Here is a 26,778-nt window from a genome sequence, read left to right on the forward strand (position 1 = left end):
GTTTATTATTAAAATTGTTTTACAGGGAGGACCCTGGTTAGGGTGAGACAAGCAAACCACCTATAGTGTAAAATTTTAGGAGTCACCATCCTCAAGGCCAAGCACTTGAACATACTGACCCCCTGACCCTGCAAGTGATGCCTCCTTCTACACTGTTCACAGGGATAGTGTTTTAGGAACTCAACACAAATGTTATAACTTCAAACAACTGATGTATCTGAGCTATTACACTCACTTATGGTGTGCAAAATACTATTCAACACATAACACATTTCTAAAATTATTCCTACCTACAAATATACATAATAAAAAGAAATCTAGAATGATTTTTCTGGTTATTAATGATAGTTACTTCTAGGTAGGTAGTAAGATTGTTTTGTATCCACCCTCTGTACCATACTTTTTTTTGTTTTTTGAGACAGAGTCTTGCTGTCAACCAGGCTGCAGTGGAATGGTGCAATCTGGGTTCACGGCAACCTCCACCGCCCCCACGTTCCAGCAATTCTCCTGCCTCAGCCTCCTGAGTAGCTGAGACTACAGTCACGTACCACCACATCCAGCTAATTCTTGCATTTTTTAGTAGAGACAGGGTTTCACTATATTGGCCAGACTGGTCTTGAACTCCTGACCTTGTGATCCACCTGCTTTGGTGTCCCAAAGTGCTCGGATTACAGGCTTGAGCCACCACGCCTGGCCACAAGATTTTTTAAATAATAAGCATATGTAATTGTAATAAAAAGCAATAAAGTCATTCTTTTTAAATAAACAACATTCAGCTCCCAAACCAACTCTACCAACAGCACACACACCTGCACATTCTCCCATGACAACTTCATCCACTTTAATGGCTTTATCTACCACCTCTATGCATACAATTTATAAATCCATATTCTTAAACTCTCTAGCCACCCAACTCTCTCAGCTTCCATTTCCACATCGCAATTGTCCCCTAGATAGCGCCAAATAAATGTTTCATAGCCAATTCAAAGTCAGTCAAAAATAAACCATCATCCGTCCACATATGCTAGTTCATCCCCTTTATCTTCCAATGTGCATTAAGAGTAATGCAATAAGTCCCCAAGTCACTCAGGTTTAAAACCCAAGAGCTAGCTTTAATTTCCACCTCTCCCTTACTCCATATATGAAGTTAAGAAACCTGTCATTCCACTTCTGTAATCTGACATCTAGTCTACCTCTCATTCCCAGGAACACATTAGTTTCCTTTTCAAAATCTATGTCCTGAAATACAACTAAAGATTATAAATAATATGATACAGTACTATCCTCAATACAAAGCATAAAACATTACAAAGAACAGGTAAGTAACAAATGTTTCTGAATAAATGGAAAAAAAATAGTCTCCCCAGTTCCCATCTCTCCTACCTCCATCAAACCATTTTGCAGTTACTCCATCTTCCTAAAATATAGTTCTCATCAAGTCTCAAGAACCTTCATTTATCAATGTCACATGAGTAAAATAAAAAGTCCTCAGCGTGACATTCAACAATTCCAGTATGAGGACTTTTTCTCTCTCCTCCATGTTACATCCCACAATTCTAATCCACTAGATACCTGCTTTGTTTTCCCATCTCTGTCTTTGCTCATGTGCCCCATAAAATGCCATTCTCACAGTTTTACCTCTCAGAATTCTATCCTTCAAAATTCAGTGAAAATATCATCTTATCCACACCCACAGGCCCAAAGTAACCCACGCTCTCCTGTATTAGCACTTTCACAGCATTGTCAATTTCTTGTGTCACCATATTCTGATCTGGAATTAAAATTATTTCTCAATGTATTTTATTTACCATTAAATGCATTTTAAGTTCCTTATGAACAAGTACAGAATTTTTATTTATTTATCTCCTATTACATTTAATATAATGCCTGGCACAATAGAAAATGAGAGACCTGTGCATCAATAAATACAACAGCAGTAGCAAATTTGAGTTCTTTATCAAAACCAGATACTATTCTAAACACTATACACATTATTTCATTTATTCTTCTTAACAACTCTATGAGGATGGTACTTTCCATTTTGCAGATAAGAAAACTGAGTCGGAGTGAGAACTTTGTCTCAGAAAAAAGAAAACTGAGTCGGAGAGACAACGTTTAGCACTATTCTTCAATTGTATAAATAATTCTGCAATTAATGTCTTTGCACATATGGTTAGTTCCATATTTTATACTATTTCTTTAGACTCTAAAAATTATAACATTTAGTCAAATAGTATAAATGTTTTGATGTTCTTTCATGCTTATTTTTTAAATGTTTTCTAAAATGATTAACCATTTGATAAAGCTACCAATAATGTATGTATAAGACAACAATTTTATTGCCTCCTATCAGCCTAGTATATCACCATTATTTTCCCATTCTTCTGGTTCAAGTAGTCAAAGAATGACATGCATATTTCATTATGTGAAATAATAGTGCCTTTAAGGTTATGACCAGTGTTTTGGGGTGGTTGTTGCTAGTGTTATAAGCAATGTCTTAAGAGAAACTATGCCTAAGTAATTTATTCGAAGTTATTTCACAGTATTTATACAGATAAAAGGAAATCAAGCATCAACCTACCCAGTAATTAAACCTTGGACAGTATTTGATTCATTCATTTATTCAATGGATATTATTCAATAAAGTAGCTATTCATTTAACATTTATTTACAGCTTATTGGAATGAGAAACTATACTAGTCCCTAGGAATAAATCAATAAAATACAATCCCTGCCTTCAAGAGAAATCAGAACTTTTTAAGCATCAGAGTCATCTTGAGCTTGGAGAAATTGGTTCAAAGATCAGAAACTCAGTTAAAGAGGGGTCCCCTTCATGTCAGTTGTAACACAGATTCCAAGAAAAAGTATTACTATTTTATACAGAGAAACACTCAAATGTGGCAGAACTAATGACGGGTCAAAAAGTTCAACCCAAGTAACATCAAATAAGGGACTCAAAAAATAAAAGTCTTCAGTTAGAAAAGGTAATAGCTGGGATAACAAAAATCTATAAAGTTAGATAGTCCACAGACTTTAGGTCATCAGATTCAAAAATATAAATTAGTAAAATGTTTTGATAATAAATAAAACAAGAAAAAGATAAATTCTATTTCCCAAAGCATGAAATAAAATTATGAAAGCCAATACCTCAAAATCCAATAAAATGAACCAAAAAGATTCTGGAAAAAATTGACACAAAGCTATAGATTACTACTCAAATAACCAAGGCTGCTGGGCATTGTGGCTCATGCCTGTAATCCCAGCACTTTGGGAGGCCGAGGCAGGTGGATCATGGGGTCAGGAGATGGAGACCATCCTGGACAACATGGTAAAATCCCATCTCTACTAAAATACAAAAAGTTAGCCGGGCATGGTGGCACACGCCTGTAATCCCAGCTACTCAGGAGGCTGATGCAAGAGAATTGCTTGAATCCAGGCCACAGAGTTTGCAGTGAGCTGAGGTCATACCACTGCACTCCAGCCTGGTGACAGAGCAAGACTCTGTATCCCAAAAAAAAATGAACCAGTGTAATACTTAACCTTTAAGGGACTATCAGAGATGAAAATCATGCTCTCCCATTGCAAAAAAAACTATTTTTGACTATAGGTCACTAGTGACAACTGAATGCTGAGATTAAAACTTGGGTCTGATCCATTTTAGTAATTTCTAATTCGACCCTCTAGCTCTGTAGGCATTTCAAAGTAATTTTGCAGGGTGATCAACCATAACATTGGGGTGGGATTTTAAAAGGGCCTATCCTCTTACCCTCTGCCTGTTTTCCTCCTCTCAAATGTGTCTCTACCATGAACCATGCCATTAAAATAGGTCTTTTAAGAGAAGATGTGTACCCTAACAACGTTTCAATTTGGAACTCGATGGTAGCTGATTTCATTTTCACATTCATTTCAGCTTAAAGGCAGCATTTCCCACACAGTATCCCCTTTTTTGCACACTAGGTCTACCTTTCACACTCTATAGTAAATACACTGACAGAGTAGCAAGTCTCATTCAACATCCGGCCACAGGCCCAAACATCCTTTGCATCTAACGAATTGTCAATAATGTACATTAAATGATTAACAACGATAAAATGATTATTCCACAATTCTCAGAAGTGAGTAGAAAATTATTACACACCCATGTAAACAACCCCTGGATAAAGACCAAGTCTCTTTGCATGCTAAAAACATAAATGATGTGCAGACCCAGTTTTGTTCATCATTCAAAGCTGGATATAAGGCAAGTTGCCAGCAGTCATAAGATCTTAAACTGATTAAATGTATTCATATGTTTGTCTTCTCGTGCATTCATACTTCCTGTTTCATGACTTCAAAGTAACCAGTGATGACTTTTTTTTAAAGATTTTAGACACCTCACAACACACATCAAAGGAGCAGAAATATTAAACTATTCTGACAATACTTCCTTCAGAATAAAAATGTACCAAATCTTATTAATCTGCCTTCAAATAAATTTATCTTAAAAATTTGTTTATTTCATCTTCCAATTTTACATTAAACAAAAAAAGACTTTTATATCATGTGAAAGGTATGATACAGCAATTTTACATTCCATCTTTTGAAGGACATTTTAAAAATATTAAAACACTGCAAAATTTATAAGCACAACCTTTTCATTCTAGTAGAAATGCTTTCTGGATGATAAAAACTGCTGCAATAGCAAAACAGGAATAAGATACATGTTTTCAAAGCATTAACTACAAATAACTTAGAATTCTCAAGTATTACAGGGAGAGGCATGCAATGGGGCTGATCCCTCTATGGGTCCTAAACTGAAATTCAATCAATGGAAATTTTTCTTTTACTCATTTATTCTACCTTCAAATTAAATAAACCCTAAATTCATCCAATAAAAAGAAAATTTAAAAAACAAATATCTTCCCCCTGAATTATTTATATCCATTCTGACCAAATCACAGTATCTGACTAAAAGGGAACTGAAAGCTATATGATCCACCCTATCTAACCATCTAGGAAAGATCTGTTTTCTTCTAGAAGTTGTGTAAGCTTAACCTTCCATAGTATCCGCCTCAAAGCATTTTACACCAAGAATGACTTCCTTGTGATGTGATACAGTGTTTTTATTTGTGTCTTGGTTTCTCATTATTTTGATTTAAAATTTAAAAATTAAATTTTTAAAATTTACTTCTAATAAACATCTAAGTGAAAATCATTCTACGCTCCACCAACACCCCAACAACTCCTGTATAAAACGTCTTTATAAGTAGTGCTCTGTGCCTAAAGCACCCCAGCCTCCTTTTACTTAAGCTAATAGGACATTTTCCTGCCTTTTATTTCTTTTGTTGTGGTATTGTTGTTTGTGCTCTCTACAGATAAATAATACATATAAAGCTCATAACACAGTGCCTGGAATATAAGTCTTTAAAAATGTTATCACTATTATTAGTTTCTCACATACTTCCAAAAACCTGATTGAATCCTCCTCTCCTCCTTTTCCTGTACACATACTCCCCCATCAATACCGCTAATGACTCAAGCTAGAGTTATCTATAACCCTGTGTTTTTCCTGCTCTATTTGTGTTTAGCCATAACCTTGTGTACTTGGCTTTACTGTGTGCCTATTGTGTCACAGGTACTGTGTAAAACATAGTATATAGTGAATAAAGCAGGCATGCTCTCTGTCCTCATGGAGCTTGGAGTCAATTTCCTCTAAACGTGGTCACTTGGCAAACCAAAAGAAAAAGATAACACAATGCCTCTCGAATTAACTCCTATAACAAATGGTGTATATGGTACTAAATTAGACAGAGAGATTAACAGGCTTCCATGAGATAGAGGATACATTTTAAAGAGAATCTTTCTAGAATTCATTTAAAAACAGTAAAAAATGTCCTAGATAACTACTCACTAAAGCAACCAGCAAGTTAAAAATATAAGGAACACTACTGAGACACACAAAAAAAACTTTGATCATTGACTGGTCTACAAGCTGAAGAGGCTTGGGTTTCACTAAAAAAAAGTATAACTCATTTTTAGTTTTTAAGGAAAAGGGTCATATAAAATAAAGAAAAAATACACACACACACACACACACACACACACCCCAGAGTGGAAATGAACTCAGAAGTATCGATTCCAAGGATCTCGCATATCTATGAAAAGCACTCTGCACTGGTATTAATACTGAGATTTTTATTACTAGTAGATAATTGAGAGATGCTGATGCCAGGTCTCAACTGCAGACTACAATCTAAGACACTGCTGCTGACTCACTGTTATACAATTAAAGTGGTTTCCCAAAGTAGACTCATTTTCTTCCACATGAAAATCTATCCCAAACTGTTTTTCAATATGCGGTATTCTTTAAAAGGCTATAATTCAAGAGTTAGACTATAAGAAGAAGAAAGCCATAAACTAGATCAAATTTATTCACTCAAGAAATGACTAAATAAGGAAATAAATGAAATAAGAGAAACATTTGATATCTACCACACCTTAACTTAGTCCTTTAAAAAAGTTTTGTTTCTTTATGAAAACATCTAGAGGCAGCAATACTAGAAACAGTAATGTGGGTACTCTGAAGTCCAGTAAATCCAGAATTAGACCCCAACTTTGACATTGCCACTTAACTGGTTGTTTGACATCAATTAATGTTCCCCTTTAAGACTGTGAGGCAGGGTGTGGTGGCTTACACCTGTAATCTCAACACTTTAGGAGGCTGAGGCAGGAAGATCACTTGAGCCCAAGAGTTCTAGGACCAGCCTGGGCAACATAGGGAGATCTCATCTCTACAAAAAAAAAAAAAGTTAATTAGCTGGGTGTGGTGGTACATGCCTGTGGTCCCAGCTATCAGGAGGGTGAGCTGGGAGGATTGCTTGAACACAAGAGGATGAGACTGCAATGAGCTATGATCATACCACTGCACTCCAGCCTGGGCAACAAAGCAAGCCTCTGTCAGTGATACCTGCCCCCCAACCATCGCAAAAAAAAAAAAAAAACAGGGAAAAAGCCAATTTCTATATTTTCTGTTGTACTTCTAGTAAACGTGTTAAGAAGAATGTAATCACTAACTGTTGTGAAGATTTTCTTGGCATCTATTTTCCCTAATTATCTTATGCCACTGAAATATAACCTGTGAAATTAATTAAGATAGCTCATTTTACATATTGAACTACTACTACTGCAAAACTTACTATTATTCCTTAATATTGATAGTATGATGAATAAGGACAGCAATTTATCTACAACACAACTTTTAAAAAATTAATCAGGTTGAACTTGTGGGGAATTTTTAATAAACTATACCTTGAAAAACATGCTATTGCTAACAACTGGTTTCTACAGAACCCTAAGGCTTCATTCCAGCCTCCTTTTACCATCAAAAGTGAAATCTTATACTTCTTTGTTTTGCTCCAATGAAAATTCTCACATTCTCTCCTGTAGCAGAATTATTTCTGAACTATCACAAGCTTTTCAACAGTCTCATTTTTAACACATTTGTATTACTGTTAATAGTTCCATGGTATTTTTCATTCACTTGAGAGTTTTAACTATTATGACATTAAAGAGAAAAGTAAGAAGGAAGAAGATTAACTAGCTTACATATATCATAGTTCACTTAATCTTCATAAAAATTACACCATTTAACACACCCATAAGCAGTGTATAAATTCCATTATTTTTGCCTTTTAAAATAATTATTTATCCAAGTAACAGATATTAAAAAGTTACACTGAATGCTAAAATCCAACCTTGAATTTGGCTTAAATCCAGAAAATATTTAAAAATTTAAATCAGCAAGTTGCAATTTCTCAGATATTGGTTAAGGAAATTCTAAAACAATAGACAAGAAAGTAAACTGAACCTATCTTGATAAGGCACCACTAAGTAACTCCAAAGGTGCTGATGATAAGGTAATGAAGTTGGCAAAAATGCCATTACTTTTATCCAGTTTACAGACTCTCCTTTTTCCCAAGCTTCTCTCTCTTTCGGTGAAATATGATGTGCTCCAAAAACCTAAACTATGGAATACAATTATATTAAATGAGTCTTCTTCCGTCACCCTATATCACATAACATTAGAATAGTTTCACTAAGTAGCAAATGTGCCTCTGACTATAAAAAAAAAAAATGGCAGAAAACAGTAAACTTCTAAAAATAAGTGGTCTATATAAATATATGAAAATGTATTCAGGAAAACAGAAAAGGACATCTAATTTCTTAAGCTCAATGTTTAAGTGCAACTTATGTTTTAAAATGATGTATTTGACAGAAATCTACCTAATGATTACAGTGAAACACATCAACAATATATAAACCATATATTCATAAACATATTTATCAAAGAAATAAAGCAGAAAATATTGAAGGTTAAAAACAACAAAGTACCATTACCACTAACAAGCCAGTATAATTATGTGCTTCAACCTTGTATTGTCACCACTACAGAAAAAGGAAACAATTTATTGTTTTAAACCAATTCTAAATTAACTTTAACTTTACATCTATGGTATACTTGTATCATCTTTAAAACCTTTACCATCACTTACACTAATTGGTTTACTTCCAATTTTACAGCTTTACTCTCAACTGTAGTCATGTCTAGTTTTGATTAGCAAGAGACAAACAAAACAAACTCCTACTCTCAAAAACTTGTTAAGAGGCAAGAATGGTTAGCTAATTAATAGATAGTACTTGTACTAACTATACTGTTTTCAAGACAGTAGATATGCTAATAATATACTGGTTTACACTTTACAGTTTATCTGGCAACTTCTATCCTTGGGAGGGGATTCCTACTCATCAAAGATATTTGCTGAACTGGGAAAAATACTGATCACCATTAAGAATTAGCTCTTTTTCTTAAGTAAACAAACACGAGAGAGTGAGTCAAATAGTCCAGTAAAGTATCAATAGAAACAAGCAAATTAGATATAAAGGGCAGCTGAACAGGTCTTCCAAATTAAACTAAGAGAAGCAAGGTTCCAGTGTATCTGCATTTGCATACAATTGTTATGTGAATTTGCATTAAAGCAAGAATATACTGCTATAAAGTACTATGACTGATGCCAGCATGCATAGAGGTAAATGACTATTAACCCTAAAAGAACCAGTCTTTCGTGGAGGTTACCTCCTTGTTCCAATGATGCTGCCATGGTTTACAACATGAAAGCCGCTGTAAATCCTACTCCCTCTACTTAGCAGGGGCCAGCTCCTTTCTGGACTAAACTTTAAACTCACTGGGGAATCCCCACTTAGGAAAGCTCCCTGAATTCTTGCATATGAATCTTAGGTCAAGTCATTCTGGCTTGAAAATAGAGGAATATAATATGTTTTGGGCAAACAGAACAATAAGAAGGCTGCAGCAATAACTAGAGAGAGAGTATCTTTCAGAACTAAAATAACAGCACTGGAGATGGAGAGAAGCAGACAAATTTGAGTGGTTTAAAAGGTATAAAAGTATAAGTATACAGTTAAAATAAGCTGAGATGTGCTTTGGGGGAAGGAATTGCCAGATAAAGATCCATCTCTCTTCCCTACTCCATTCGTTACCTTGCTTTGCTTCTTAAACAGCTTCCCTACTCCATTCGTTACCTTGCTTTGCTTCTTAAACAGGCACTAGTGATATTTAAGTAGGCAAATTATGTCTATTAATAAGGACATATTTTGTGTTACCAAGTATGGTCATAATGTATGGATAGACAGGTACACATTCTCACTATTTTTCAGAATATTTTTCTATTTTTATATATTGTGTTTCCCATCTATTACTACCACAGAGTAATAGATGGGAAACACAATATATAAAAACATGGGCTGGGCGCAGTGGCTCAAGCCTGTAATCCCAGCATTTTGGGAGGCCGAGGTGGGTGGATCACGAGGTCAAGAGATCGAGACCATCTTGGTCAACTTGGTGAAACTCTGTCTCTACTAAAAATACAAAAAATTAGCTGGGCATGGTGGCGCGTGCCTGTAATCCCAGCTACTCAGGAGGCTGAGGCAGGAGAATTACCTGAACCCAGGAGGCAGAGGTTGCGGTGAGCCGAGATCACGCCATTGCACTCCAGCCTGGGAAACAACAGCGAAACTCTGTCTCAAAAAAAAAAAAAAAAAAAGAACATGTACTACACAGAGCCACAATCTTTTCAGAAAGAATATGCTGTGCATGGAGTGCAAAAGGCTAAATCCAGCGAGTTTATACACTATTAACTAAATTATACGTTGAGGAAAAGTAGCCTACAATACGTAAATTTCTAATACTAACACATTTTACTAGAAACCTTGCACTAAACTGGAATAGAAAGCCTGAATCCTCATAGGGCAATCAAAAATTACTTATTGTCATTAGTATGCAAATTCACATAGTACAAGTATGATGTTTATAAACCTGAGGTATCCAAAACTGGTTGGAAAGGTCTGTGATAACAGGAATCATATCTATTTTAATTATCTTTATATTCCTAGTGCTTCAAAGTGTTTGAAAATCAATATGCACTCCATAAACATCTGTTCAACAAATGCTATCACTGAGATCACTGGGTCACAATATGTACCTGATCACTAACGGAGGAGAATTTTTCCCCATAATACAGTTATATAAATAGACTGTGACAGGTATCACAGAAAAGTTGGGTTGGTTAGTTATTCTAACTGAAATAGGATATAATTATGTGGTGTTAACTGTTCAAGTTTAATTCCATTAAAATTGCATTATAAATGAAATGATGCAGGCTTTATTTGTAATTAGAAAGGTGTGATAATTTTAGATGCCTAACTCACATTCAGTTCAAATTTTTGACAAACATAACCCCTCTTGTAACTCACCACTTATTAACTGAAAGGGGGGAAAATATTCATACAGCCCATATGCATATAGATAGCTGATCCTTGGTCACCTGTTTTTAAAAGTGGAAAAAAGGTTCCCCAAAGTTAGTACAGTGATCATATATCTTCAATCCTAAGATAGTCCCAATTTTAAAGAATGTATCACATATGATGACATGTCATATGAAAATCTGGAATATAGTCACTGCATCCCAAAGGCTCACTGCTTCCCTTCCTCCTTACTATCCTCCACCCTCACAAAGAAAATGAGCAAACATAATTTTAAAATGGTTACTTTCGAAGATAAATAGTAACTATTTTACATTAAAACCTTAGCATTTCCATCAATTGAAGCAATGTGAAATGGAAGGGGGAAAGAAGGCAGGACACTGAGAAGAAACTTCTTCAGACTGGCAATATCAAGTTGGTACCAACAAAGATCATTGCCTTTAAATGTCACACACAGATAATTCATTCTTTCAAATAGATTCAGTCTTATTTTTATTTCACTATTACGTTGTTTCACCTTTTTATAGCAAACTAATTTCCAAACATAGCATCTACTATGTTCCAGACATAGCTGGTCTTAATGGTAAAGAAAACAACTGGTTACTTACAAATGAGAAAATTAAGTATCAGTGCATTGAAATGTACATATTTGAACTAGACATTTTATTACTGAACATTGCAGTGACTTATGCTAAAAGTGAGCACTGATTTTAAATGTGATGTATTGTGTATACACCAATAAATTATTTTCTGTTCACTCAATAAATATGAAAAACCATTAAGAGGCTAGAAGTCTAGGTTGTCTTGATGGCTAACTGGATGAATGTTAGTATTTCAGTCAGCTAGTTGGATATGTATGGTCAAAGTTAGAAGGCTTATAAAATAAATATTAATTCCAGCTAACCAGTTGACAATCCTCAGCATTAGCTGAGGTCATCTTAAGGAAGAATAAGGCTGACTAAATTAACACTAACAGGTAACAAAACCTGTTATAAAGTTATAATAATTAGAACAGCACAGCATTTGCAGAAGGGTAGGAAAAATAACAGAACGGAATAAAACAAAGTCCCAGTAATGACCCATATATATGTGGTTTACCTGATTTACAACAAACCTGACACTGTAATGCAATTGTAAAGGATCATCTTTTTAATAAATGGTGCTGACTCAACCAAATATCCATATGGAAAATAATGTACTGTGACCCCCGCGACCTCAATCCTACACAAAAAGCAGTTACAGAAAAAAAATGCAGATTTAAATACAAAAGATAAAACCATAAAGCTTTTACAGAAAAAAATAAAATAGACCATCTTTGTGACATTAGAGTAGGCAAAAATATTTTTTAACAGTATCCAAAATGCACTAACCATAAAGAAAAACGTGATACACTGGACTATATCAAGACATAGGCCTCAAAAGACACTTAAAAGAGCAAAGATGTAACCCAGACAGCAGGAAAAGATACAATACAAACATATGACAAAAAACACTAGTATCCAGAATTTTAAAAAGTCTCTCACAAACAAGTCAAATGACCCAACAGAAAAACGGGCAAAATGCATGAACAGACACTTCACAAAAGATACACGCACCAGAATGACTAGGTTAAAAACAATGACATCAAGTGTTGATGATGGAGAGGAGCTTAAACTCTCATTAGTTGCTGATACCCTATGATCCAGTGACTCTACTCTCAAGTATGTATTCAACATTCTGCTTACGTGTCTACCGAAAGATATTTAGTAGGATGTTCTCAGGAGTAATATTCATAAGTGAAAACTGAAAGCAATCCAAATGCCCACAGACAGACAAGTTGAGATGTATTCATATAACATAATACTATATAGCAGTGAGAATGAATATAATTACGTATAACAATATGGATAAATCTTATAGGCAATGCTGAGCAAACGACACCAGACACAAAAGACTATGTTCTGCATAATTCCAGCATATAAAATAAGACAGGCAAAAACTAATCCATGGTGTTAGAAGTCTGCACACTAACAATCTACAAGAATAATGAAGCTTCACTTCTTGATCAGATGCTAGTTACAGATATGTTCAGGCTGTGAGAAGCCACAAAGTTGTATATGTATGTTCTACACACTTACCCAACATGTGTTTGATACATGAATAAGTTAAAAATTTTTAAAAAGGGAAAAAAATTCCACAATGAATCTTGATTTGGAGGGAGGTAAGGTCAGCAGTCAAATTTCTGTCCTTGACCAATCCAAATGACCCTAATTGTGCTATAACTACATAGACATTCTCTCCAATCAGAGGGAGCACTATGGTTTCAATATAGATTATGTAGCAAGATGAAGCGAGGGACTTAAAATGAGAGAGGATGAAATGACAGTGAGAAATGCTACAGACTATTTTTGAAAGGCGAGAAACCCTCCAGAAGTAACCAACATCCATCTAGTTGGATATCCAGCTGGTCCAATCAAGTCTAAAAGAAATATTTTCAAAAATCTTGGAGATTTCTGGACTTAAAGTTGGATAAAATCCCTTATTAAACTATAAGAAGAATCCAAATCTCCTGAAAGGATGTCATAATGGGCATGTAAATTATCATATCAGTTAGGGATAATGTTCAGATGCATGTAAAAAGAAGTCCAAATTATAGTAACTTAAACAAGATAGGGCTTTATTTTCCTCATGAAATGGAAGTTCAGAGAGAAGCGCTTGCGGACATTGGTTTGGCAGTTCAAGAACATAAGGGCTAAGACCTCTGTGAATCTCATACCTTTTCCCTAAATGTCTCTAAAACTCTGCTACAGCTTGTCATCATGTCTAATTTCTAGGCAGGAGGAAAGAGAAATGGCTAAACAGCCTTCCCAAAAGCTTCATCTAGAAATTTTTGCCTACATCTCACTGACCAGGACAAGATCACATGGCTACCTCAGCATGAAGAGAAGTTAAGACATTGATAGTAAGCTAGGCACAAAAAAAACTTTGTGTTTTGCTTCTAACAGAATTTAAGCTCTGTTAGAAAAGGGAAGAAATGAAGCTTAGGCAAGCAGGAAAATCTGCCATACCCATGGTGCGCACTTGATAATGTTTACAATACTGAAATTTTTTTTAAGTCTAGCAACTTACAAGTTTGTTACTTATGGCACCAGAAGAAGTTCTTTGTGGTACAAGTCTGGGAACTATTTCTCTAAAGCATCTTTCATATTATTTACCATAGGAGGAAAATGTAAAAAAGTCAGGTCCTGTAAAAGGCAGGACACAGTCATTATTTCTTGAGCTAGAAGCTACAGAACCATGTCAAGATTGTTTTCATTTCAGATTTCAATTTTAGTATTTTAAAAACAATTACAGACAGGCATGGTGGTGCATGTCTATAACACCAGCTACTCAAGACGCTAAAGCAGAAGGATCACTTGAGCTCAGGAGTTCGAGGTCAGACAGAGCAATACAACAAGACTTCACCGCTTAAAAATAAATAATTAATTTTTAAGATTACAAAAACATTGAATAAGTTTTCTAAATACTCAGTTCGTAGAAGTAAGTTAATAATTAACCAAAAAAAAAAAAAGAACTTTTGGCCGGGCGCGGTGGCTCAAGCCTGTAATCCCAGCACTTTGGGAGGCCGAGGCGGGTGGATCACGAAGTCAAGAGATCGAGACCATCCTGGTCAACATGGTGAAACCCCGACTCTACTAAAAATACAAAAAATTAGCTGGACATGGTGGTGCGTGCCTGTAATCCCAGCTACTCAGGAGGCTGAGGCAAGAGAATTGCCTGAACCCAGGAGGCGGAGGTTGCAGTGAGCCAAGATCACACCATTGCACTCTAACCTGAGTAACAAGAGTGAAACTCCGTCTCAAACAAAAAAAAAGTTTTTAAATCCTAAACAGAGTACTTACTTCCTAACAAATATTTTATTGTAATAAACAATGAAATCTCAGTCTACCCCTTCTGACCTAAAGCATTATTTGCCATTCATGCAAAATAACTTAGCATTGGCCATTTCATAAAATCAAGTAATGTGGCATTTATCTGATGATATATAGTCATCAGAATGTAAACTTTTACTCTCAGAGTAATAGATGTGAAAAACACTATTATTTAGTCTTCTTTACCTTTTCCCTTCATAAAACATGTCAATAAAATGAACAGTTCCAAAAAGTCTTATTTTTGTCCAAAATGGTAATTTAACACATTTTATGTTTTTTAAAAGGGAATATTCAACTAACGTTATATGGCAATTTATAGCACTTTGTCAAATATATATTCTATGCTGTGCTATGGTTTGCTTTTTCCCTCTTAAACAACTAACACAAAAATATCTAAACCAAATTCAACCATCACAGGAGAAACTTCAATCAAAATAAACCAAAACTAAAACTGAGTAAAAGATACCTTGATCAACCCAAGGCAGTTGAGTTTAACTTTCTGAATCTGTGAGCCATTTAAAGATTGTCTCCTCCACCAGATAAGGCCATCTGATGCCTGCAGACCCTGGTGTTCTGATTCCTTCTCTTGTTTCCTTTAGAATGGGATCTGAAAGGCAGCTGATCTGCAGGAGTATGTGCCTGCCACATCCCTCTTTTTATCTTCTTTCAGTTTCTAGCTCCCACTCTAGCCACCATTTTCCCTGAGAGCCAAACTTTTTCCTTCACAGTCACAGTCCCCTTCACCCCAGATCTCTGACTCCACTGAGGAACTAGCCTCCCAAATAACCCACTCCTAAAGGCCCTACTTGTCTTAAGCATTTAAAACAGATGCATAAAAAGAGTTTAAACAACTTCTGCCAGTAAATTATTTTATTTCTTAATAGTAACTGATAAATCAAGACTCAAAGCTAAACTTCCTAAATAATTTTTCACAGGACTATGAAAAAATTCTCCAACTAACAACCAGTTAAGATTTCATTTTAAGCTTTTGATAAATCAGTATTTTAACATATACATCAAAACATTCAGGAAAGTTAAGAAAAAGTCAACCCCTTTTCTTATTAAAACTACTATACTAATTTTTCCCATCTTACCCCTATCAGGTACCAAGATAATATGGCTAATGAAATCATAAACACAATCCCAATGACTCCAGTTAAGGAATATGATGACATATTTCTGCAATCTATAACCTATGAGCTAAAATTATGGTGCTGGCCACTAATAATAAAGAGAATTACCTAAAAGTATATGAAATAGTATGTACAAATGCATTACTGATGAGAAAGAGGAACCACTTCAAAGCACATGTACTATGTAATGGCAAATTGGTGCATTAACTTCAAATATAAACATCTTGGTGATTTATTAATCATGTGTAAGACAGATACACAACAATATAAACTAGAACGAGCTTTTCTCCAAAATGGAAAGATTAGTATTGATTACTCAGCTGTTTCCAAAGACAACAAAATAGAAATAAAGTATTTGGGCCCAGTTTGAACATGGGCTAGTGCGAATAAGAGATCTATACACAATGGCTGCAAAAGAGATACCATATTTGTGGCGTTTTCATACTGAGAGATTTTACTAGTTTTTTATTAAGCACTTGAGAGAAAAAAAAAGAGTACTACAAATGCCATTATTCCTCTCTCTCTCTATCTCTCTCTCACACACACACACACACACACACAAACACTTTTCTTGTACATTTATTACTTCACTCTTTCATTTGACAAATACTTATGGGTTTCATTCTCGGAATAATGCCCAACATTTAAGCAATGTAAAAAAAAAGATAAGGAATTAGTGTGACCCAGATATAGAAGAATTTTCCAATCATAGAACTGGAAGATAGCTTTTAACAAGAATATAAGAACTGCAAAGGAAGAAACCACAAGCACCTACCAGCCTTGTCACTGCATAAAATGGCAGTAATTAATGTTGCCATTTTTGTAAGTAGAGACAGTATTTTTAATGACTATCACTTTGAAATATGAATATCTAATTAGATTTTGCTATGCAGACATGAGATTCTTCTGAGACCAGTAAGAATTTCTTCCAATTAAGCTTTTTGGATTTTTTTGTTTGTTTGTTTTTTTGTTTTTCTGGAGTAGAGTCATTCAACAATTCTGCAGAAAATAAGAAGAAAGCACATCCCAAGTCTACTGGCAGCTTTTCCCATTCTGAAACAATCCCTTGTTCAGACGCACAGCCACAGAAGTTCAAAGGTCACTGGTGTCTTTGTGCTCCGTTCCATGGTAGTTACAAACAAACTTTTGTCTTCATTCCTTCAATGAAATGGGCTGCAACAACTGCACTGATTGAACTTTTATATCTGAGGCTGGCATGAGCGTTACACAACTGAAGGGCCATAGTATTTCATTTACACTTCAACCATAAATCATTAAATCTCTTTTGTGAAATAAAATAATTTGTTTACCTGGGCATAAGGAATTGATAATTCTAGTCAAACACAAATAATATCACTGGCAGCAATGGTCTTATGATTTCTTATCATAATTATCATACCTCTCATAATGTTGTTTTAAAAGCTTTTGTTGACCATTTTTCATGCTTTTTCTCATCCTTGTTTTCTCTATCTTAAATCATGTATGATAAAAAGTGAATAAATTTATACCGGGCTTTCATACAGAATCATAAGCTAAAAATTATTTCTTAAAATGTGTTAATAAATATATTTAAATAAGAAATCTCAGTTATGAAATTTATTTTCAAATAGAAAGTCTTAAAAAATAAGCTCCTCATTCTATAACTGCTAAACACCTTAGTATGATCATGTAAAACACAATATTGCTTTTATTTATATACTTTAATAACTCTTTAAACATAAAAATCAAACACTTAACTGTTTAAGCTGTCCCATTTTAAAAATAAATTCCTAATACTTTCACGTGCTAATAGCAACCTCCAAAATCTGTCCTGGCACAATAAAACATATTACAGCTGAATAATCAAAATATAATTGCTCCCAAAAAAATTAGCCAATAATTAATCTAAAAAAGGGTTACATAAGCATCTCTGAAATAAATTTTTTAGCAGCTAGGCTGCAAACTCCTACATGAATACAAACCAACTGAATCATGATGCTGAAAGGATATAAGAACTTTGCCAGCACAAAGATAAGAAACAGTTTCCTCCAAACAGAAAACTTTCCATAACTATTTCTAAATAAGGCAAACCCTTCTAGAAAGCTGAAAATACTACTTTAAATATACTGAGCCACCACAGGGTGCTAAATACCACACTCCTCAGGAAAAAAAATGGGTCCAATCTCATATTTTTTTTTAACTTTAATGAGCTTAGCGTGGAGAGAAACACAGCTGAAAGCAGCAAAAAAATAAAGATAATGGGAATTCAGAAATATTGTTGAAATTAAGTATGAAGTAGCTATGGATTAGGTTAAATAAAAGAAAAAGGGTCTAAAGGAAAAGTTATTCCAGATTTTGTTGCACAAAATCCAGTAACTCATAAATACTTCCAAACCACTGGTGCCATTATAGATTCATTTAACCAAGAATTTATTTTTTTCTGCTTTTACTAAAATCCATAACCCGGAAACACTAAGAATATCATAATATTTTACATACCACTAACCTGGGTAAGCCTACTCCAAAGGATTTCTAAAACTTTTCTCCTGTTTTAGACTTCCCTCCTATCTTTCAAGAGGTCAGCCTAGGTGGAACAGATCCAGTGACAATAATTCAGTTGTCTACATGTGGAAGCCTGGCCTCCATTTTGATTAGACAGAACTACTAAAAGAAAGTTAGTAAAAACCAACCATTTTTTGTTTCTACCTCTTCTCCTATGTTAAACAACTTGGTGCTGAGGAATTCATCAGAGAGTTTTCAGGAAATACTCAAGTAAATAAATGGATGAAAAACGCTTCTTATTGGGAGAAAAGAGATGAAAAAGGCAATTTGTTCTGTTAATCAACAGTAATTTTGACTTCAACATCTCAGTAAATCATCCCAATATTAAGGGTGCAATTGTTAAAAAAGGAAATCTAAACATATTAGAATCTTATTTGGCAATAAAATGCAACAGTATATAAAATTCCTTTGCTGTTGTAACAAGAAGAAAATCTTCAAGTTCTGATGATTTTTACAGCTAAACTTAAAGATGTTTATGTTTAGCAATTTTCATAACACCAAATGACACATGAAGATGGAGTTTTATATGCACAGGGAAATAATGTCTGCCCTTTACACACAAATTAAGAGAAAACACAGAAACCTGACAAATTGTTCACAAACAATATTTACTTATGAAAGAATAAACGTGGCATGCAGACTAATAAAATAGAATTGAAATAGACCTTGCAAACTTTTAATTTTTCCTCATATTCCAAAAAATATTGCATTATCTTCAATTCGTTCTCTCTCATGTTTTAATTCCTAACAATATAAATGGCATAAATGGAGCCCCTAATTTTTATTCCCTACAAAACCACTTCTAATAGGTAGTAAATATCTACCAAATTAAAGTTGACATATTCATTTAACCCACCTTACAAGTAAACAGCTGCAAAATATGGCAAAAGCTGCCTTTTTTTTTCCTTTTGAGATGGAGTGTTGCTCTGTGGCTCAGGCTGTAGTGCAGTGGCATGATCTTGGCTCACTGCAGCCTCCACTTCCTGGGTTCAAGTGATTCTCATCAGCCTCCCTAATAGCTGAGATTACAAGTGTGCGCCACCACACTCAGTTAATTTTTGTATTTGTCTTTTTTAGTAGACGGGGTTTCACCACGGAGTTTCACCATGTTGGCCAAGCTGGTCTCAAACTCTTGACCTCCAGTGATCCACCTAACCTGGCTTCCCAAAGTGCTGAGATTATAGGCATGAGCCACCATGCCCAGTCCCAAACTACTATTTTAAAACCATCTCAATATAGTTTTATAAGGCCTGGCAAAATTCAAAAATCCTGGGAGAAGACTGCAACACACCAAAAAGAAACCTCACAATCCTAAAATCCTTCATTTTATTTTACTGTACCAAATATAAATTATGTCAGGCTTGACAAATTCTTTTTAAAAATATGTTAATATTGTCTATCAATCACACCTCAATGTCATAATCACCTCATCTATAAAATTAGTATGAGTACTAGTATATATAGTCAAATGATTTTCTATAGGAGTGTCAAGCCCATTTAACTGGAAAAGGACAGTCTTCAACAAACGGTTCTTGGAAAACTGGACATTAACACACACAAAAAATGAAATTAGAGCCTTACCTTATACCATATACTAACATTAACTCAAAGTGAATCAACGATCTAAACATAAGAGCTAAGAAAGTCTTAGAAGAAAACATAGGGGGTAAATGTCGTTAACACTGGATTTGGCAATAATTTTTTTGGACGTGACACCAAAAGCACAGGCAACAAAAGAAAAATTAAATTAGACAACATTAAAATTAAAATGTTTTATATCAAATGACATTATCAACAGAATGAAAAAGCAATCCACAGAATAATAAAAAATATTTGAAACTTTATACCTGATAAAGGATTGATATCTAGAATATATAAAGAACTCCTACAGCTAAACAACAAAAAACTATTTTAAAGTGAGCAAAGGCCTTGAACACACGTTTCTCCAATGATGATATACAAATGGCCAAGGATATGAAAAAATGCTCACCATCACTATTGTTAGTGAAGGACAAACCAAACCATGATAAGATACCATCTCACCCATGAGCAAAAAAAAAAGAAAGAAAGAAAAAAGAAACAAAGACAGAAAGGAAAGAAAAGAAAAAGAAAATAGGAAGTGTTGCTGTTGCCAAGGATGTGAAAAAACTGGAACCTTTGAGCACTCTTGGTGAGAATGTAAAATGACACAGCTGCAATGGAAAAGAATGTGTTGTTTTTCAAAAAGTTTAAAAATATAATTACCATGTGATCCAGCAATTCCACTTCTGGATGTATACTCCAAAAAAGTGAAAGCAGGAACTCAAAGAGGTATTTGCATACTCATGTTCATAGCAGTACTATTCAAAACAGTCAAGAGGTGGAAGCAACCCAAGTGTCCACTGACAATTAATGAATAAGCAATATGTGCTATGGACACACAATGGAATAGTACTCAGCCTTAAAAACCAAGGAAATCCAGCCCAGTGTGGTGGCTCACACCTGTAATCCTAACACTTTGGGAGGCTGAGGTAGACAGATCAAGAGGACAGGAGCTCTCGACCAGCCTGGCCAATATGTTCAAACCCTATCTCCTCTAAAAATATAAAAATTAGTTGGGTGTGGTTGCACATGCCTATGGTCATGGCATGAAGAACTGCTTGAACCCAGGAGGTGGAGGTTGCAGTGCGCTGAGATTGCACCACTGCACTACAACCTAGAAGACAGAGTGAGGGTCCGTCTAAAAAAAAAAAAAGCTGGCCAGGTGCAGTCACTCACACCTGTAATCCCAGCACTTTGGGAACCTAAGAAGGGCAGATCACCTGGCAACAAGAGTTCAAGACCAGCCTGACCAACATGGACAAACCCCGTGTCTAGTAAAAATACAAAATTAGCCTGTCATGGTGGCACATGCCAGTAATCCCAGCTACTCTGGAGGCTGATGCAGGAGAATTGCTTGAACTGGGAGGTAGAGGTTGCCAAGATCACACCATTGCATTCACGCCACCTGGGCAATAAGAGCAAAACTCGGTCTCAAAAAAAAAGAAAGGAAATCCTTTTGCATGCTAAAACATAGATGAATCTTGAGGACATTATGCTAAGTGAAATAAGCCAGTTACATAAAGATAAATATTGTACAGTATAATTCCATTTATATGAGGTATCTAAAGTAGTCAAAATCATGGAAACAGAAAGTTGAATGATGGTTACTGGGCCTGGGAGGAGGAGAAAATGGCAAGCTGTTTCACAGTCATAGAATTTTTAGCTTTGCAAGATGAAAACATTCTGGAGATCTACTGCACAATAATGTGAATATATTCAAACTACTAAACTGTTCACCTAAAAAAATAGCTAAAATAGCAAATTTTATTTTATGTGTATTCTACTGCAATAAAAATATTACCATAAGTAACTACCTCATGGGGCACCTGTGATGATTAAATCAGATAATGCATGTAAGGGGCTTAGAAGAGTTCATAGCATATCTATAATAATTAAACAATGTTAGCAATAACAGTAGTTATTGGTAATATTAACAAGACAGATGTTTATCATTTGGTGAAACAGAATCCTGAGTTAAGAAGGATTCTAAAGAGGCTCTCCTTGAATCTCAAGCAAGAGAATTAAATAGTACAGTAGGAGACAGGGAACTTCTGATGGTTCTTGACAGTTTAGAATGACACACGGAAACAAGTTTAATGAGGTGAGCATGGAAGTCTAGATCAAAGAGGCACAAAATCAGGTGTAGGAAGGTACTGAATAGAAATTGGGGAAAGTGCTATAATGAGGTTCTGACATGCCTTGGAACTCGAAAACAGGGGAAAACAGAAAGAACCTGTAAGAGAATGCTAAGCAACCATTCCTTCAAATCTGTGCTCTAACCAATCAACACAACTCTTCATAGGAATAGGTGCGTTGTTAGCAAGCCAATACATGAAAGCCAGCTTAAATGTACATCTCACAACTTTGTCCTATTGAAAGTCATAATAACAAGAATGAAAACCTAAAAAGCCTAACCTTCACCATTCAGAAAGCCTTCAACATTAAATCCATGATTCTCTAGAAACAACATAGAATAAAAACAGATAAACATCATGTTCTACCTTCATTGTCAACTTGTTCACAAACTGGGAGGGACAAATTAAGAATATAAACTATGCAAGCATAAGTTGTTCACACATCTCGCATGCATTCTAGTATCTATCATCATGGTAAAGAGCTAAAATGCAAACACAAATGCATTCAAAGTAAAAACTTGACCACTCAGAACTCTTACAGCAGGGTTCCTCAGCCGTGGTGCTACTGACATTTTTGACCAGATGGTAATTCTCTGCTGGGAGAGAAGAGGGAGAGGTTGTCCTGTGCAGTAGTAATAGTAGAGAATTTGTTACTCTAATGTTAAGAATGTATATCTGGAAAATACCCCTTTCCCAGCCCAAGCTAGATGGTCAGAAATCACTTCACATTATTTATAAAGTAGCACTGAGGAAAACACAGGCACTCTAAGGGCAAAAAGACTTGGATTTAAAGTATGAATCAATCCCTCGTGTCGTTGAATAAACCTGATCAACTGACCACACTTTTCTGAGGCCTAGTTCCCTTCTACAATAGTAATACTACCAGAGTTACTGGAAGGTTTCAATAAAATAACATTCCTAAAGATCAGTACAAAGTGGGCATTAGATAAAAAAGTGAATTTACATTTAAGCACCAGAACTTTAACTTTACAAAAGGAATATTTTCAAAACATACAGTATACTTTCCTGCCTTTTGAATCTAACCTTATATAAATGAGTTTGAGGTGACCATTTCATACAAACATTACTGCAGTAACTAAATATAACACTAATCCAAAGAAGAGAACTATAAAAATGAGTAACACACAAAATCAAGTTTCAAGATGCTGCATCAATTCTGAATCTAATACAAATAATTTTATTTAGTAGAGATTACATGTAAAAGTGAATATTTAGATTAAAAAATAACAATGAAAGGAAAACAATGTTAACAAAATTTGAGAGAGAAAGCTCTAAAAAATGTAATTTCCTATAAACCCTAGATAAACAAGAATGACAAGTTATCCAAAAAAAAGGTACATGGAACACAATTTGGGTTAGGAGAAAGAATAGATCAAAATAAGTCATAAAAATGGAGTTCTAGTTTTAACTGGCCTACTTAAGAAAATGTCATTAGATAAGTGACTTAACCTGGATCTATTTCCTTACTAATAAGAGCACAAAACCTACTTTGACACCTCTGATGCTGTTAAGTGGACTAAATGATAATGCTCATTGAAAAAAAAAATGTTCCTAAAGCTGTCTGTAAAACACCTGATACTGGTAGGATAATAGCAGTGGACAGGCACCCTGGGGTAAACAGGTCATGTTGCTGGAGCCCAAAAGTGATCAGCCTAGAAGCTCTTGCCACTCTGCCCCTGACAATCCTAAGAACTAAGGGAATCATATTTCTGGCCCATCTGTAACACATTCAGAGCACTGCTGGCACACTGGTTAAAAAGCTCTAACTAAAATATCCTATCTAATTTGAGGCACCATAAGAGAGAATATAGCATCTTCCACAATAACCAACTCTAGCAAATAGGACCAAGTCCAGAGTTTGACTTGGATAGAACAGTACTACTTGGACCTAAGCAGTGGCACCCATCCTAGGCCTCAAGCTTTCGAGGGTCTTGCACTGGCCTTCCTCTAACTATACCCCGACCATGGGGCCAGCTGTGCTAAAGGCCTAAAGGATGTGCTCATCTGCAGCCGACATGCCCCAGCTCTCATCTGGACCAAGACTCCAAAATTTCTCACCTGCTTCCAGGGTCTGCTCAGGTCCCTTCTCTGAGTCAGCTGTCCTAAGGACGGATGACCCCACCAAAAGTATTTACAACCCTAGGTCAAAGAATGGTCAAAGAGTTGCTGTTTGAAGGATGTATGGAGATGTATGGCCTGGAGTTCCACAGGTATGCACATGTTAAGTTCCTACTATAAGAAGCCTGGGAAAGAGAAGATCTCAGGTCAGAGGCTGGCTCTCGGCACTTCACCTCATTCTAAAAACAAAGAGTTGGAAGGCAAGGCAGGTAGATCACTTTAGATCAGGAGTTCAAGACCAGGCTTGCCAACATGGTGAAACCCTATCTTTAATAAAAATGCAAAAATTAGGTGGGCATGTTGGCAGGCACCTGTGGTCCCTCAGCCACTCAGAAGGCTAAGGCAAGAAAGTCACTTGAACCTGGAAGGCAGAGATTGCAGTAAGCCAAGATCATGCCACTATACTCCACTCCAGCCTGGGCAACAAAGACACTCAGTCTCAAAATCAAAACGAAAAAATAAACTCAGAGGAATCTGAATTCTCTGTTTGACTCTGATCTAGGTTACCATGAAGTTTTATTTGATAAAATCAAACTTTTGTATTTCAGTTAACTTGATTCATAACTTGTAAATTTTTAGACATATGAACCTCATCTTAGTTCACTGAGTGTTACTATAAAGGCATACCTGAAATTGGGTAATTTATAAAGAAGGTTTATTTGGTGCACAATTCTGCTGGCTGGAAGGTCAGGCATCTGGTGAAAGCCTCAGGCTGCTTCCATTCATGGCAGAAGGCAAAGGAAAGTCAGCATGTGCAGAGATCACATGGTGAGACAGGAGGCAAGCGGAGGGAGGTGCCAGGCTCTTTTCCACAACCGGCTCTCTGGGTGGAACTAACGGCAAGAGCTCACTCACCTCCACCACCCACAGAAGGCATTAATGTGATATGAAGGCTCCACTCCCATGACCCAAACACCTCCTATTAGGCCCCACCTTCAATGCTGGGGATCAAATTTCAACATGAGATTTGGAGAGGTCAAATATCCAAATCATAGCAGACCTGCAATTTGTATCCTTGCCCCAAGTCCCAAAAATATTAAGAATGGACCTGGAAAATCATCTAAAAACCTTCTCCTATGAGGAACAGATGAAGAAAATGAATACATTGAGCCTAGAAAGAGAAGAGACTGGTGGGAAAATAAAAGATACAGCCATTTTTCACACCACAGCCAAAGAGCTATCATGTGAAAAATAAAGCAGATCTCTGTGGAATCAGAAATGCAAGAAATTGGAGTAATGCTCCAATTTCATAGAATGAGAGACTTTTTTTTTTAATAAGAACTCTTTTTAAAAAGTTAGTCTGTCATGTAAATAATAACTCAATTATTTTTTGCATCATTTTTCAGACAGCAAAAATAAAGAAGCAGAGGGTAAGTAATCATCTCCCAAGAATAATGTGGAAGGAATTCTGATATTAGAGAAAGACAGAGGCCATATTCCCTGAGGGCCTATATAGCTGAAATATAAAGATATAGCTCTACATGCAGAGACTAGAAATAAGAAACCCAGGCAAAACCAAAGTTACACCCTGAAGTAACATTTCTGTCTTAAAAAGTTCCTATCAGCTTGCTCTTTTGTAATTTGCCTCCTTACAAAATAAACAAGGGTGAATTCCTCCATTCTACAAAATTAATTACTAAACAGAAGACCAAAGCAGCTTTTTCACCCTTCAGCAAATCTCAACCTTCCCGACAGCTACCAGTTGGATCCTGTGACTTGTCATTATTGCTGAAAACCCTACTCCATTCGTACAATTGACTCTATCACCACTCTACCATCAAGAAATATTTACTAAGTAGAAATGCTAAAGATACAGCAGGAGCCTAGACAGAGCCCTCAACCCTTGAGTGTCTCAGAGGGAGCCGGATTATAAATTAAATACATGGCCAGGCACAGTGGCTCAAACCTATAATCCCATTGCTTTGGGAGGCCAAGGCAGGTGAAATCACTTGAATCCAGGAGTTCGAGACCAGCCTGGACAACACAGAGAAACCTTGTCTCTATTAATACAAAACTGGCCAGGCATGGTGGTGCGGGCCTGTAATCTCAGCTAGATGGGGGCTGAAGTGGACTTAGTGAGCGGAGATCACACCACTGCACTCTGGCCTAGGTACAAAATGAGGCCCTATCTCAAAAAATAAATTAAACACATAAGCAAATAATAAATGAATATGAATATGAAGAAGATAAAATGGAATATGAAAGAGATGGGGGTGCTGCATATACGGGTAATCAGGAAGGCCCCTCTGGAAGAGAAAGAAAGCAGCCATGTCAAAACCTGAAAGAAGTATATGACCTATAATCTCAACTCTTTTGGAGGCTGAGACAGGTGGATCCCTTGAGCCCAGGAGTTCCACACCAGCCTGGGCAACATAGATAGTCTTCATCTCTACAAAAATTAGCCAGGCACAGTGGCACACACCCTACAGTCCTAGCTACTTGGGAGGCTGAGGTGGGAGGATCACCTGAGCCCAGGAGTTTGAGGCTACTGTGAGTGATGATCACTCCATCCTGGGTGATAGA

The 26,778-nt window shown here is 35.8% G+C and overlaps 1 protein-coding gene across 5 annotated transcripts in view; it reads right to left on the reverse strand.

Moving 5' to 3' along the window:
* Positions 1–26,778, reverse strand: part of ARHGAP32 (Rho GTPase activating protein 32) — a 320,343-nt gene that overhangs the window by 281,914 nt on the left and 11,651 nt on the right. For 2 of the 5 annotated variants that reach the window (XM_078339806.1, XM_054241724.2), the window contains exon 2: positions 9,995–10,071. The exons of the other annotated variants lie outside the window; for them this stretch is intronic. The gene's annotated coding sequence lies outside the window, so the exon portion shown is untranslated. The remainder of the gene's footprint in view (positions 1–9,994; positions 10,072–26,778) is intronic. 5 annotated transcript variants of the gene reach the window in all.

Source organism: Callithrix jacchus, chromosome 10, assembly GCF_049354715.1.
Source record: "Callithrix jacchus isolate 240 chromosome 10, calJac240_pri, whole genome shotgun sequence".
NCBI lineage: Eukaryota > Metazoa > Chordata > Mammalia > Primates > Cebidae > Callithrix > Callithrix jacchus.